The sequence below is a fragment of the Patagioenas fasciata genome, chromosome 8 (assembly GCF_037038585.1).
Source record: "Patagioenas fasciata isolate bPatFas1 chromosome 8, bPatFas1.hap1, whole genome shotgun sequence".
Classification (NCBI taxonomy): Eukaryota; Metazoa; Chordata; class Aves; order Columbiformes; family Columbidae; genus Patagioenas; species Patagioenas fasciata.
The window spans coordinates 17,140,922-17,155,456 of record NC_092527.1 but is presented as its reverse complement, the minus strand read 5'-3'; the positions used below and the strand labels follow the sequence as shown (position 1 = coordinate 17,155,456).

Genomic DNA, 14,535 nt, shown 5'->3' with positions numbered 1-14,535 from the left:
CTCTCTCAGAGGGGATTAGCTGCCAAAACTCTGCTATGGCACCAGCTATGTAACCTTGGATCAGAGTGCTGTGAAAACCACTAAGCTCTGAGAAAGAGCTGTGCAACAAGTAGCTGTGAGAAGCCCTATGTGCAGGGCGGGTCTCTTCCTCTTGACTCATTAACTGCTTTGAAGCTCAGACCCTTGCCCTCGTCATGCTGTATGTGACACTCTGCCCAGCTTTGTACCTCTCTGATTCCAGACTTCCCTTGCTGACTTGACTTCAAACTTGCCTTATCACTACAGGTCTGTCTGATGATCCCTGGGTGCTTGTTAGCCCTGGGTACTGTAACCACACCTGCTGTTCTCGCTCAAGAGAAACCGTTGCCCCACCTACCTTTGCTGTCACTTTTTCTTGCAGAGCAGCCCACTCTTGCTGCACCCTGCTGTAGTGGTCTGAGTCTTCCAGATCTCACAGGAAGCAATAAAGCAAGTATCAGTCCATGATTCTTGGAAGGAAGAAGCAACGACCCTGATAAGCTCCAAATACAGAGCTACATTTCCATTTTTTAGCAGAAGCACAACATATGCATCAGAAATGACCAGTGATAGTTGATGAAAGCAATCAGACTACAAAGGAGAGGAAAGTTAAGGACATACATGAATGCTCACGTGGTCAAGTCATGGCAAGGAAGAACTTTCAGACATACGTGTACCTGGATCCAATTCACTTGCCTCAGCATAAAGTTAAGTACATGAAACTTGAATAAGATCTTGTGAGGTGCACGTCTATTTTTAGCAGTTCTTTTTCTTTAGAAATTTCATTCACTGCCACTAAGTTTTACACATTTTGCCATTCCACAGTGCTTTTTATACTGCATAAGCACCGTGTATGAAACTAATTGCTTTGCAACCAGAAAGGTCAGCTAAGGACTGGGCTCCCAAAAGCAAGTCCATTTTATTTCTTTAAAAGGTACCTCATCTGATTAGAAATTATGCTTTGTAAATTTAATCTTAACAGACCTCCTGCAATATATTCCTTGTGAATTAATATTAACTGTTTCTCTGAATTGCTCCAGACATTAGACAAGCTGTTTTCATTCTGTTTGAGTCTAATAGACTAGGGAAAGCTGTGATTTAGTGTTCAGCTGCACTGAAACAACTACTCTGAAGCATTTACCTGCCGACACTATCACTGCTAATATTTGTTTGTATTGCAAAAGTAACACAAATACTGTCCTCCACGTGAGCCCCACTGCTGTTACCTTCTGTCCCTTTTCAACTCTGGACACTAGTGTCCTCAAATTTACTATTTTTTCTCTCATTATACTTGCTGGATGTGACAGCACCAGTGTGGGAAAATAACTAACACGACCAGCAGAACTTACCTGCCTGATCTCCTATGCAAGCTATAAACAACTGCAGCAAAGAACAGAAGTCCAGATACACAGCAACATTCCAGTTCTAGGTTCTCTACAAACATAGGCCAGAAAAGAATAATTTCCACAACAGGAGTTATGAATAGACTGAAGAATTAAATTATCCCTAGACTACATGAAAGAGTGAAGGCTTCACTATTCAGATATCCAATGAAGATCTTCATGAAAACATGAACTGCAATACAATTTCTCATCATGCTTTTCTGTTGTAAGCAAAGTATTCAGTAAGGTGCTCCACTATTTTTGCCATTTTGTCAGCCATACTCTTTTGGCATACTGCATCTTTAAGTGTTAATGAAAATAAGCATTGCATGAATTCTCCCTTTGCATGTAACGTGTGCGTGTGTAATATACCATGAAAGGAAGTTTCTCAGAGCAGCATCATGTTTTGACTCTAGGTACAATACTCCTGTTTCACAACACTGCTTTCTCATAAGACACTATCAGAAACTTTACAGATTATTTCAGACATGGACAGCTTCTACAGTATACTCATGCATACAAATTCTATAGAACTTGTATGACGTGACTGCAGAATACATTTTTGATTAATCAGACCTAAGGTTTTAATAACGAAACAGCAGGTGGGGTAACTACAAAATTAAAACTCTTAACAGCCTCAGAGTAATACAGTCATAAATATAAAAGAGTTCAAAGCACCTCGTTTGCATTTTTGAAAAACATCCTCAACAACTTACTTGGTATTTCTGTTCCCAGAAGAGGGCGATGTTTCTGCAGTCTGATAAATACTTCTCAGGCTCTTGCTGTATTTCACATCTTTCAGGGAAGGCACATACTGTCTCACATCACAAAGGCTTACCTTTCCTTTTGGAAGAAGCCGCTGCTCTTCTAGAAGCAATTTCAGGAAGTTGTCTCCTACAGAAGCGGTAAGATCTTATTCAGAGACTGCACATCCACTTTGATCAGCTGTTAAACATCAGGCATTTCCCATTTGAGGAGAATATCTGTAAGAAAACGGTATAAGAGACTTGTCATAACCTTGCCATTTGAATGATCACCTTTTGTTCCCATGAACATTTCTAAGCCAGTTCTATCCTTTCAATTAGTAGCAGTTCAACATTTAGGAAACACAGAGTTGTCTTCCCGCCCCCCCCCCCCCCCCCCCCCCTTTCTTTCCTTTAGAGCAAATCTCTCCCTACATTTTAAGGGTTTAAAAAAAAAAAAAGAAAAATCAAGTTTGCAAATCCATTCTCACTACAATTTAGACTTCTCAGGCTTCAACTGCCACCTGCCACTACATTGGCATTGTATAACAGTAATTGAGGCCAATTAAGTTGAAGGCTCAAAAGCTATGCTAATGAGAACAGAATCAGTTTAGGTACTGCATCAAAGTTTCAGATGTTTTCAAAACAGTAACCCATATTTTTTCCCTAGCTGAAGAGAAGCTTCTGCTTCAAACAGTGGTTGCAGAAGCATCTCCAGGCCTAAACTGCTGCATCATGTATACAGGCACTATGATCTACCCCTAGAACTTGTTCTCTTCTACCTTTTTCTCATTATATATAATGCCAACTCTGGATTTTTGTGCTCTGTTTAATACTTTTTCTTTTAAATAAAAATAGCTACTACATATATATGCACACACACATATATCTAAATACCTACTTCTGATACATCTCTTCATGAAATAGTCAACTTCTTATAGAAAATCTTATCCAAGACTAAAATAACCCATTCTATGGACTGTTATTTGCATCCATAGAGGGCTAAAATTTACACATATCAACTCCTCTTTGCTTCTACCTCGTGCATTCAGGAAAAAAAACCAAAACCCCTTGCTTTTCAGCAAATTGCTTACAGCACTGACATATAAAAGTTGAAAAGCTTGAACATTAGACAGATAAGTTTCTTTCAAAACCAAGGAAAGCATCATTATTTCCTACCAAAAAAAAAAAAAAGCTGAGTAGTAAGAGGGAAATGTACTGAAGTAGAGAGAGTAAATGCATAATGGAAAAGCTAGGCAGAGTGAAATAACATCCTGAAGAATCATGAGATTACAGATAGGAAAGATTAGCCGCTGCTCTTCATAAATATTCAAAACTGGGACTGAAGTTAGCATGGATCACTTGCTCCCACATAGCAGAACAGCACAGGGAAAGATCAGTGGTTCAGGATAGCTCAAGTACCCCTTCTACGATCCATGAACAAAGGAAAACAAAATCAAGGAAAAAAACAAAACCAAAACAAACGTGAGAGCTTCAAAACAAAGGACCATGATAGTTTCTCTTAGGAACCACAGAAGCAATAAAACCCACAAACTTGGAGGAATCAAAGGATAATTATTTAACGTGTTTACATGGTTTGCTGCACTGAGCTAAAATCCCGTAAAGTTAATGATCAATGATGGACAGTTTGTCAAGGGCCTAGACTGTCCCTGTCCTGAGCAATGGAAAAGCATGGGAGCAGTTGTCATGATGGGTTTCTGCAATAGATGGACATTGAGTTTCCAAGGAATTACTCTTACAAGAAGAGAAGGTATTGAATTCTTTGCAGGGTTATCCTCAAATATTCTTAAGAATTAGAGAGGCTATGTGCATGATCGACCAGGTCACAAAACAAAAAACAGGTCATGTCTTCTCTTAAGACACAGAACTACTGCATTGACCCTAACATCTTGCTGTAGGTAGACAATAACTCTGTTTAGAGCACGTGTCTACACTGTCCCAGCTGCATCCTGGTTTGTCTGCCCTCTGCCAATTTGTCCCATGACTACTAATGTAATGAGATTAAACAGAGCACTTCAACCTGCATCATACCAGTGCACTGAACAACTGCAATTGCCCTGCCAAATCAGATCAGAGTCTATATAATCCAGAATCTTAGATACAAGAGAAAACACTAGTAAAAGTTTTAAAGTGGTAGGAGACAACCAGGGAAGGCAGGGGTAGGTAATAAAGCTCTGACTGCTTTTGGTTAATCACAAAGCTCCTGCACAGAATACTCAATCCAAGAATGCCATCTGAAGATGTCCATGTATAGGCGTAGGTAGGTAGTTAACACCTGTAATATCAGTAGGTTGCATTGAAGAGTACATATTGTTTAGACTTCATTGACAACCAGTATATTGTGTAAATATTTTCCACGCAGTGCAAGTGATTTCTAAAATATAGATATTTATCTCATTTTTTTAATATACTGGAAACAAATGTGGCTCAAATTGAATGTAACCTAAAACTAAGTTCAGACATAAATACTTTCAGGTGAGACTCACAGGCTTGTGAAAGAACAGCTTCTGGTTTGTCACTGATGCAGCCATGCAAAAGATAATCTGCCAACAGAGGTGGAGAACAAAAAACACACTTAATTTTCCCATTTCATTCATTTTTAAAGAATCAAGATGTAACATCTGAAGGATGTAAAAAGGTGCTGTATAACGAGAGGAATGGGTCCAAATCATTGTCCAAGTAGGAAAGTTTATTTAATTTTGAATACTTCTGTTTAGTTCTAATGAGTTTTGGATGTGGAAATGGAAGAACTGATTGTGAGAGTGAATTTATTTCACATTGTCTGAACTCTTTTTGCTAGAGGGCCACAGCATTCTGACTACAAGGGGATATAATAACAAGAGAAGGAAAGGGTCTGATCTGTCAGTTGTATCATATTAATTCAGGGTAACTATTTTGTTTTACTTTGATTGAACCAAGATCAAATTATGAAAATTTTGTTGTTAAAAAACATTTATTTAAACAATATAACCCCCCCAACAAACAGTGCATATACTCATTTGTAGAATAATCATAACAGGAGTTGTCTGAAGGTACAAGCCAATCAAAGCTTGCCTAGGAATACCCATGTAATCCATCATTCAGCCTTTATGACCTCACCCACATACTTTCAATATTGTTGTATTTTTGGCCTTTCTAGGGACTGCTAATAACCACAACATTATTGATTAAAAGGAGGAGGAAACTGCAAGACAGAGAAAACAGGATGAAAACACCAACTGATTTCACATAGATTATCCAGCTGCTGGTTGCTGCAAATCAATTCTAGTTATATAAGAGACACTAAGAACAAATCTAAAGGCCCTTTGGATTTGTGTTACAAAGGGTCCCTTAGAGTTCACCTTCAGTAGAAAAGTCAGTCTGCTTAAGTGTTTAATATCCTTTCTAAAGTAACAATTAACCTTGACCTAATTTAGGAAGGTTCTGAGCAGACTTTTCAGAAGGTACAAAAAGGTACAAAGAGCAACAGTGCCAAAGGAGCTTCTGATTCAAAGAAAAGTATGAGTGTATACCACAGGAGATATTACAAAATTGCAAACAGCACTGCAATAATTTTTGCCTCTTTCTATAAAGAGCAAGCTCCAGCACTGAATGACAAAATAATTTGTTTAAAATAACATAGGGAATCTGTTATGGATCTGAAAATGAAATTCAGACCTCCTCAGGCCAAGATCTGAATCAAAACCTCTGTTGTTTGACATGTTTGGTGTCTTGCCAGACTGCACATTTCCAGTCTCTCCAGTTTCCATATTAAAACAGGAATATAACTTAAAGCAAAATCCTGAACACTTACGTGGTATCACAATGCTACCATCAATACAGTTCCTTCATATGGACAGCAGGATGACCATGAACCAGCACTGTGCCCTTTATGGCCAGGAAGGTCAATGGCATCCTGGGCTGGATTAGAAGGTGGGTGGTCAGTAGATCAAGAGAGGTTCTCCTTCTCCTCTACTCTGCCCTGGTGAGACCATACCTGGAATATTGTGTCCAGTTCTGGGCCCCTCTGTTCAAGAAGGACAGGGAACTGCTGGAGAGAGTCCAGCACAGGGCAACCAAGATGATTAAGGGAGTGGAGCATCTCCCTTATGAGGAAAGGTTGAGAGAGCTGGGTGTCTTTAGCTTGGAGGAGACTGAGGGGTGACCTTATTAATGTTTACAAATATATAAAGAGGGAGTGTCATGAGGATGGAGCCAGGCTCTCCTCAGTGACAACCAATGATAGGTCAAAGGGTAATGGGTTCAAACTGGAACACAAGAGGTTCCACTTAAAGTTGAGAAGAAACTTCTTCTCAGTGAGGGTAACAGAACACTGGAACAGGCTGCCCAGGGGGGTTGTGGAGTCTCCTTCTCTGAAGACATTCAAAACCTGCCTGGACACATTCCTGTGTAGCCTCATTTAGGTGTTCCTGCTCCAGCAGGGAGATTGGACTACGTGATCTTTTGAGGCCCCTTCCAATCCCTAACATTCTGTGATTCTGTGATCTACACGCATAAGTCCACATGAAATACACAGAATACGATTATATAACAGCACTTCTCAAAGTCCTTCTGACTTCTCCAGAGCATTAAAGGTATTTGTCAAAATTACTTGAAACACACCTCACACAAAGTGTTCTGGCATTTCTGTGAATACTGGCAGGTTTACGTGTCCAAGTGCTACTCCGGCAGGGTATTAGTCGGTTGTAGCTGGGTCACAGGTCCACTGAAAACAGCTATAGCATTCAAATATACTGCACTTAATGTATTGTGAACCATGTTCTACTTGTTCAAAGAGAGGGGAAAGAGAAAGGACATTATACATGCTTCCCCATAAATAACTATTGCAGTAAGTGTTCTGAATGCAACATGAGTGTAAAGATCAAAAAAAAAAAAAAAGATAATTGACTGAAGACTAATAGCATTTCAATATTGAGCATCATCAAGGCAACAGCAAAGTTTTCCAGTCAGGTTCACACTTTACCCTCTGACTTGACTAGGTTTTGTACCACAACTTGCAATTAAATAGATTAGAAAAAAATGTGCCTGTGACCCTCTAGATCAGTAGGCATCATTTTGTAAACAGAAAGGCTTCCATGTATATCACATTACAGATGTTATTAAAACTCCTCTATATCCTGCAGTTGAATAGTCAAGCCTAATATCACATTTGACCTTTGCAAATATACAAACAGGATGGCAGAAGAGATTATTTTAATCAGATCTGAATGCATATGAGATGGCAACATGCAATTTTATGGATTATGCAATTATGCTTCTATCTATTATAACATTTCAGCAGAAATCAACTTAGGGAACCAAAGGAGACTCCTGTTGCAATTGCCACAAAGCACAATAGCACTCAGATTATATTTAAAATGCATTTTATTAAATACACATACTCTTCCGTTGGCTAAAAAAGTAATCACCCCAGACAATGACTTTTAGATATATGACAGCACCTGTCGTGCTGCTCTGTGTCACATGAAAATTCACAAGCTCACTGATCTCTCTGCTGCACAGAGAAGAAATGTTTGCAATTATTTTTGTTGCACGATTTCTCCCTGTGTATGGACAGGGTGGGAAGGAACAGCTCAGAAAGATGGTATAGAAAAAAAATACATATTCTCATTCTAGTGGAATAACACAAAGAGAGCATAGAAAAACTGTCTATTGTGCTAGCTCTACCATCACAAACCATTATCTCCTAGTCCCTTGTGAGAGCCTCCACATACATATGTTGGGAATTAGAATAGATGAGTAGTGGATAAGCCCTAGGGTGAGCTTTGTGTATAAAGGCCAACACTAAAACCAGGGAAAACTAATGAAAAGAAAGCTGGCAATGCCTGTCCAGAAACAACCAGTGAAATAAATAATTGAACTCGACAATGATCCTGATAGATTCCATGGCCTTCAAGAGAATTATAATGAACCATTAACAGTGGGAAGTAGTTCCAAAGGGAATGGAGAAAATTATGAAAATCACTGAGCAGTAACTAATCCAAGAACAATACAGAACAGGGCTAGATCCTAGTCTTCATGCTTGATCTTCTTGGCTGTGGTGGAAACAACTGAAATCCCTGTTGGTGCAGAGCTGGAAAGGCAGCTGGCTTATGAGATGGCAGGTCAGGTACGAGAAGTAAACTTTAACAATGCTGCTTGAGGCTTTAACTTTCCTATTTCAATCAGAGCCCTTATAAGGACATGCCTGCATAATATCTTCCACCCTGTTACAAACACAGGTTAAGGAAAATGTAGCTCAAACTGCTTTTTGGTAGGGTTTTTTGTTTGTTTTTATCTTAAACTTCCTATATTGAAATCTCTACTTCAATAAAGGAAGAGGACGTGTAATAGCTATTCACAGTAGCTACCACACACATTGGATCTGAAATAAAACAAAACGGCTTTAAAGGATAAAAAGGAAACCTACACTATTCAGGGAAAAAGCCACTGATGGATAACTGTTATCGAACCAGAAAGAAATAATGAGGTCATGGCTAGCAAGTGAAAAAAGATGGGGTTAAGAATTATTATGTAGAAGCCAGTGACACAACATGTGGGCATCCTTCCATTCTTTCTCTGAGAATGCAAGACATAATAAACAAGAAAGGGGGAACTCAAGTATGTGAATCTAAGAAGAAACATGAAGTAATTGCAGCCTGTGAGACCTGCTCTAATCAGGAAGCTGACAGCACTACTTAACTTCCAGAAAAAAGTCTATAGAAAGTATGGATTCCTATAGACAGAAACGGGTGTAGAAATACATTCTAGAAGGAGGAGCAGCCCAAGGCAGACGGGAAGATATATACATGTTGGCTGCAGTAGCACTGCCAATTTGTACTGAATTGAAAGATATATGGTTGGAATATTATGGGAAATTACAGTAGAGCTCCTCCAGGGCAAGCTGAGAAGCCAGACCTGGAAATCATTAGGAGGTGAAAGGAAAGAAAAAAGTTAGGACAGTGATCAAGAAGGGTTTGTATCATGCATATCCTAGATGGAATAACAATTGCAGAATGATATTGAAAGGAAATATTTTCCCTGTGACCCTGAAGACCATGTTCACAGCCACTTCCTGCTTGACCTCAAGACATCAACAGAAATCATGTGCTTAACAAAACAGCAAGTAGCTGATCAAAATGAGATGAAAGCTAACAGGGTTTGAAGACATATTTGCAAGACGGCACTGCAAATTTATTTCATTCTCTTAAAGCAAATCTTTCAGGTATATATAAAATTGCCTGAATCAAATCCCTTTTAGAAAAAAATGTTCAGAATACATTTACATTTCAATTCAACCATCACTCAGGAGAGAAATGAAAGAGAGTAAGGCTAATGCAACCTCAAGAAAGGAGAGTTGCAGAGAGTCTCCACATTCCATCTGTTCCGTCAGTCCTTATTGGGAGATGGAACCTCAGACACTGGAAATGCCAGAGGCAAAAATACATGAGACCACAGAGAAAAAATGCCACTGTGTATGAATAGGGGAGTAAGGTGGTGGTGGTAGGGGGTTGTATTTTCAAAGAACAGATGTAATCTTTCTGCAAAAGGACCAAATCTAATTCTGAATTGTCGCTGTGATATCAGAAACGTTAGTCTGCATCAGACTAGGTGGTATAACCCCTATTAATAGAGCCCAATTAATACTTTGCCACTTCTCCTAGACTCATCTATAACCACTGACAAGCTATTTGAGGGTGCCACAGTTATTTCTGAAGTCAGGCTAACATTTATTAATGAATGGATAAGCCTTAACAGTTTGTTACTTTTTCCCCCTCTTTCAACACATTCAGCCAAAACTGGACAATTTGGTGATAAAAACTATCAGACAGGGCAAGCGTCAAAGAACAAACCTTCTATATTTCATTTGATCTACTTCACATATGAATTTTCCAATCTATGTGTGATAACAAGATTTAGAATATCTAATTTTCAGTTACTGACAAAAACATACAGCAGCCCAGTAAGATAGTCTTATTACTGTGGTAATATATTGCAACTTTATTTTTGGATTTTGCTATTAAGCAACAGCAATATCAAATAAATATTTTAATTCAATTAAAACAGCATATATTTATTTTCTTCTCAAATAAAGAAAAACCCCATCTTTTCACATGAAAGGCTTGCCCTTCACATGTTACGAAAACTTTTGACTTATTTTTTCCTGCCTATCTGTCTGCAAACCTATTTAAAAAGCTGTAATCTGTGATCAGCATTCAATGCTGGTCATATTCTTATCCCCCCACAGTTTAAATAGGAAAGCAAATCCTCAGTCAGTGGCAGTCCACCTACCAAGCTGCCTTGGAATTATGAGTCTTAAAAAGCCTGCAGATTTCACCTACCAAGGAGCAATGAAGAGAGGTACCAGAAACTCCTCCTTTGTCAGGCTCTCTGTTGCTTATCACTCCGCCAGGCATCTTACCAAAGGCTGAGGCAGGAGAGCCAGCAGAAACCTAGCAGGAATCTACCAGAGCCGTATCTCAGCTTTGCTGAAATGAAAATGCTCTGAGCAAAATGATGTAATTTCAGCAAACCAGCAAGTTCCAACAAAGCTGCACAGCAATTTGTTACTTTGAAGGAATGAACTACAACTGAGGTGGTTCTTTCCTATATTCCTATGAAGAAAATGACTTATGAGAATTTTTCTGGTCAGCCTTATTTTGGCTAAGCCACAGATGCATCTTTCTTCCCCAGGTCACCTTCAGCTAAGGAAACTTGCATTGCATTGTATAAACAGATTCATCTCCTGTGTAAGCCAGATATCCTTTTCCTCCCTCACATCTTCCACAGAAGAGGGAATATTTATTTTGGTGCTAAACTGTTATTTCAGTCTGAGTCAGTGTTATGTTCACAACACTGGTGAACCAGACTCAGTTTTTCTGCCAGCCTTCCCTGGTACTTTCTTCTGGGTTCTTTTTCAGACTCTACTAGTGATTGGAAATGAAAGTATCAAAAATAAAACCAGCAGAAAACCAGAACCAATTAGCTGGAAATTGAATGCATCTTGAATTTAATTCCTTTCCTGACCAGCACTTCTTTGCCTTCTGAGTTGCTATTAACTGGTACATGTCAGCTGTAAAGGTTTTTTAGGCAGGATGGAAGGATAGTTGAGAATGAACAGTCAAAATGTATGCTGTGGACCAGAGAGAGCTGAAGAGCAGTCCTGACCTTTGGCTTATCCTGATAGTCAGAGTTTTGTTACTGAGAACAGTTTCTGTTCAACAAGAGTGTGTAAAACAGAAGAGTGGAAGAATGGTAAAGCAATACAGACATAAAGCTTTCAAATGTGCCTTTAATTCAATGTTTTCTAAATCCCATAGTTCCGTTATATGAATTTAAGGGTTTCTAGGTGTTTTTTCCAGATACCTTTGATCTTTAGGATTACCAAAATCTTTGAAGTGAACCATGGTTTTCATGCATTATATTAGCCTCCAGAGAAGATAATCCACTACAGAAAAAAATACTAGCACTATCAAATCAGAAACATCCATTATGGTAACACTGTGGATGTGGCACTTACTGACATTGTTTAGTGGCAGACTTGGCAGTGCTAGGTTAACAGTAGGACTCTTATGATCTTAAAGGTCGTTTCCAGACTAAACAATTCTATGATTTTATGATTAATTCTTCTAGATCAGAAATCTTTCTTAGGGCACCAGTATCCCATTAAATGCTTCCATCCTGGTCAACGATTCATTTATGTGTATCGCCAAAGTATTTTGAAAATCAGCGTAATTAGCGAAGGGTCAAACACTACTCTGAAGTCTACTCAAGTCTCTCTGAAACTATTGAGACTACAGAATTTGGTCTTGTAAGACTGCTCGTCACTCATATGATGAACGTATTAAGCTCACTGTGTAACACCAGTAATGTTTGTCTGAGCCAAGAGGTGGAACGCAACCGACTAACACAGCCCCACAACGGAAAGCAGCTCAGAGGAGATAGACAAAAGTAATGAGCTCAGGGAATAACATAATGACCATCAGTTACCATAGAGCAAGCTGATAGTTTCAACATAAGGAGGGCTAGGGGTAACCTTAGTTTTTAGGTATACTGCTGTACCAGTGGGTCACCAGGTTGTAAGAACAGCCTTTCCTGGGATAAGTGGGGGTGGGGAAGCATACATATGGCTCAGCTCAATATAAATTCTGAAAACTGGACTACTAATGAAACAAACTTCAAAGACAGCAATAGGCTTCAGCTGGCTTCAACCCACATATTCTTTCCCAATGATTGTGAACACTCAGCATCATGACAGTGAGCACACAGGGACTGGTAACAGGAATCACATTCACCTTGCGATATTGTGTTTGTGTGGTGATTTCAGTATATTGCTGTATCACTGTGCTAAATCAAAATCCCACAGAACACCCAATATATCAAATAAGTAAACTAGATAGTTGAACATTAAATCATAGAAACATTTTGGTGGGAAAAGACCTTTAAGATCATCAAGTCCAACCGTTAACCTAGTGCTGCCAAGTCTACCACTAAACCACGTTCCTAAGTGTCATATCTACACATCTTTTAAATTCATCCAGGGATGGCGACTCAACCACTTCCGCGGGCAGCCTGTTCCAATGCTGGACAACCTCTTCTGTGAAGGAATTTTCAAGTCAACAAAACAAATGAAGTAATGTTCCTTATTGGGGGGGGGAGGGGAGGTAGGGAGGAGCGCTTTACCCCTCACTTAAGATTTCTATGAATTTATACCCACCTAATAATAACTATTTTCCTTTCCTAGTTTACAGAAGCATCTGAAACAGGGAAGTGTGGATCACCTTTTAGAGATCTGAAATGTAGGATATAAAGCATCTAATTTGTTTCTGAAAGTATTCAGTGATTAGGAGACAAAAAACTTGCTTAGAGTAACATCACTTTAGTAAATGCTATTGATAAAACTAGTTCATTAGCTCCAGAAGGTTTTCAAATCTTCTCTTTTCATTCCAAGAGTAGCCTGACAATAAACCAGCACAAGCTCTCAGACAGATGCTCTCCCTGAAAAAATGGGCACCTGTTCTTGTGCCTATCAAATTATCATAGTTTAGATTTTTCATCCCTCCCCAAATTAGAGCTGTCTCAATTAAGATAAATCTTAATACTTCACTTAGGACTTGAAATGTAAAGGAAAAACTCCTTGCATGGAAAACTTAAAAAGAACCCAGTCAGACAGTACTGGACTCTGACAGGTCCCCCTTATTTTCACTTTCATAGAAGAAAGCTAGAAGAAAAAGAGAACAGTACTGACAAAGCAACAATCAGAGACTTGGGTTTTTAATTGTGTTCCAGTATTAGGTCTTCATATGAAAATGACAGTGACAGATGCTGGCTGAAATAACTTCCTGCCAGCCTTGGACTAAAAGCATTAGACATTGCAATCAACATGTCTTAACAACACTTTAATTTACATACTTGCAAAAATACCAACCCAAGTCAGCCACTATAAAGATGAATCTGGCTAATAGTAAACTGAAATTGCTACATGTTAAAAATATCAGTCTTTTTTCTGTATTTTACTTTCATTATCCTGGACCTTTGGTATAGCAGGGAAAGGGGATTTGAGATGTTTAGAATCTCTGCCTTGATTAAAATCATTAACAGGATTATTTCTGTTTTATTGTGCATTTAATGTACAGAAAAGCAGAAAAACAAACACTTGATCTTGTCTGTGCTGGTTTTGGCTGAGGTAGAGTTGATTTTCTTCACAATAGCTAGTATGGGGCTATGTTTTGGATCTGTGCTGAAAACAGTGCTGACAACACAGGAATGGTTTTGTTATTGCTAAGCAATGCTTGCACAGAACCAAGGCCTTTTTGGCTTCTCATACCACCCATCCCATCACCAGCAAGTGGCCTGGGGGTGGGCAAGAAGTTGGGAGGGTACACAGCCCCAACAGCTGACCCCAACTAACCAAAAGGATATATTTCACACCATATGACATCATGCTCAGCAATAAAATTAGGCAGAAAGTTGGCTCAAGGACTAGACGGCCATTGGTCAGTTGGTGGTGCGCAAGTTTTTGCATTTGCATAACTTGTCTTGGGGTTTATCTCTCTTCGTTATCTTCCTTTTCATTATATTATTATTAGTAGTATTATTATTTTATTTCAGTTAGTAAACTGCACTTAACACAAGAGTTTTCTCACTTTTACCCTTCCAATTCTCTCCCTCTCATCTTGTGGGGAAGAAAGTTAGTGAGTGGCTGTGTGGTGCATGTTTCCATCTGGGGTAAACCACAAGAAGTCATATCTAGAAAGAGGCTTGTATTATGGAAAGGATTTTAATGGAACTGAACACAGGAGAAAACTGTAGAGTGAGGATAAATTTAGTTGATTTCTTTCAAATAGCACAAAGCCTTTTATTTGAGAAAAGAATGTGAAGCTGACAAAGAA

At 38.9% G+C, this 14,535-nt stretch overlaps 1 long non-coding RNA gene across 2 annotated transcripts in view; it reads right to left on the bottom strand.

Moving 5' to 3' along the window:
* Nucleotides 1-14,535, bottom strand: part of LOC139828493 (uncharacterized) — a 147,819-nt gene that overhangs the window by 110,589 nt on the left and 22,695 nt on the right. For both annotated transcript variants that reach the window (XR_011740169.1, XR_011740170.1), the window contains exon 2: nucleotides 2,239-2,383. This is a non-coding gene — a long non-coding RNA (uncharacterized lncRNA). The remainder of the gene's footprint in view (nucleotides 1-2,238; nucleotides 2,384-14,535) is intronic.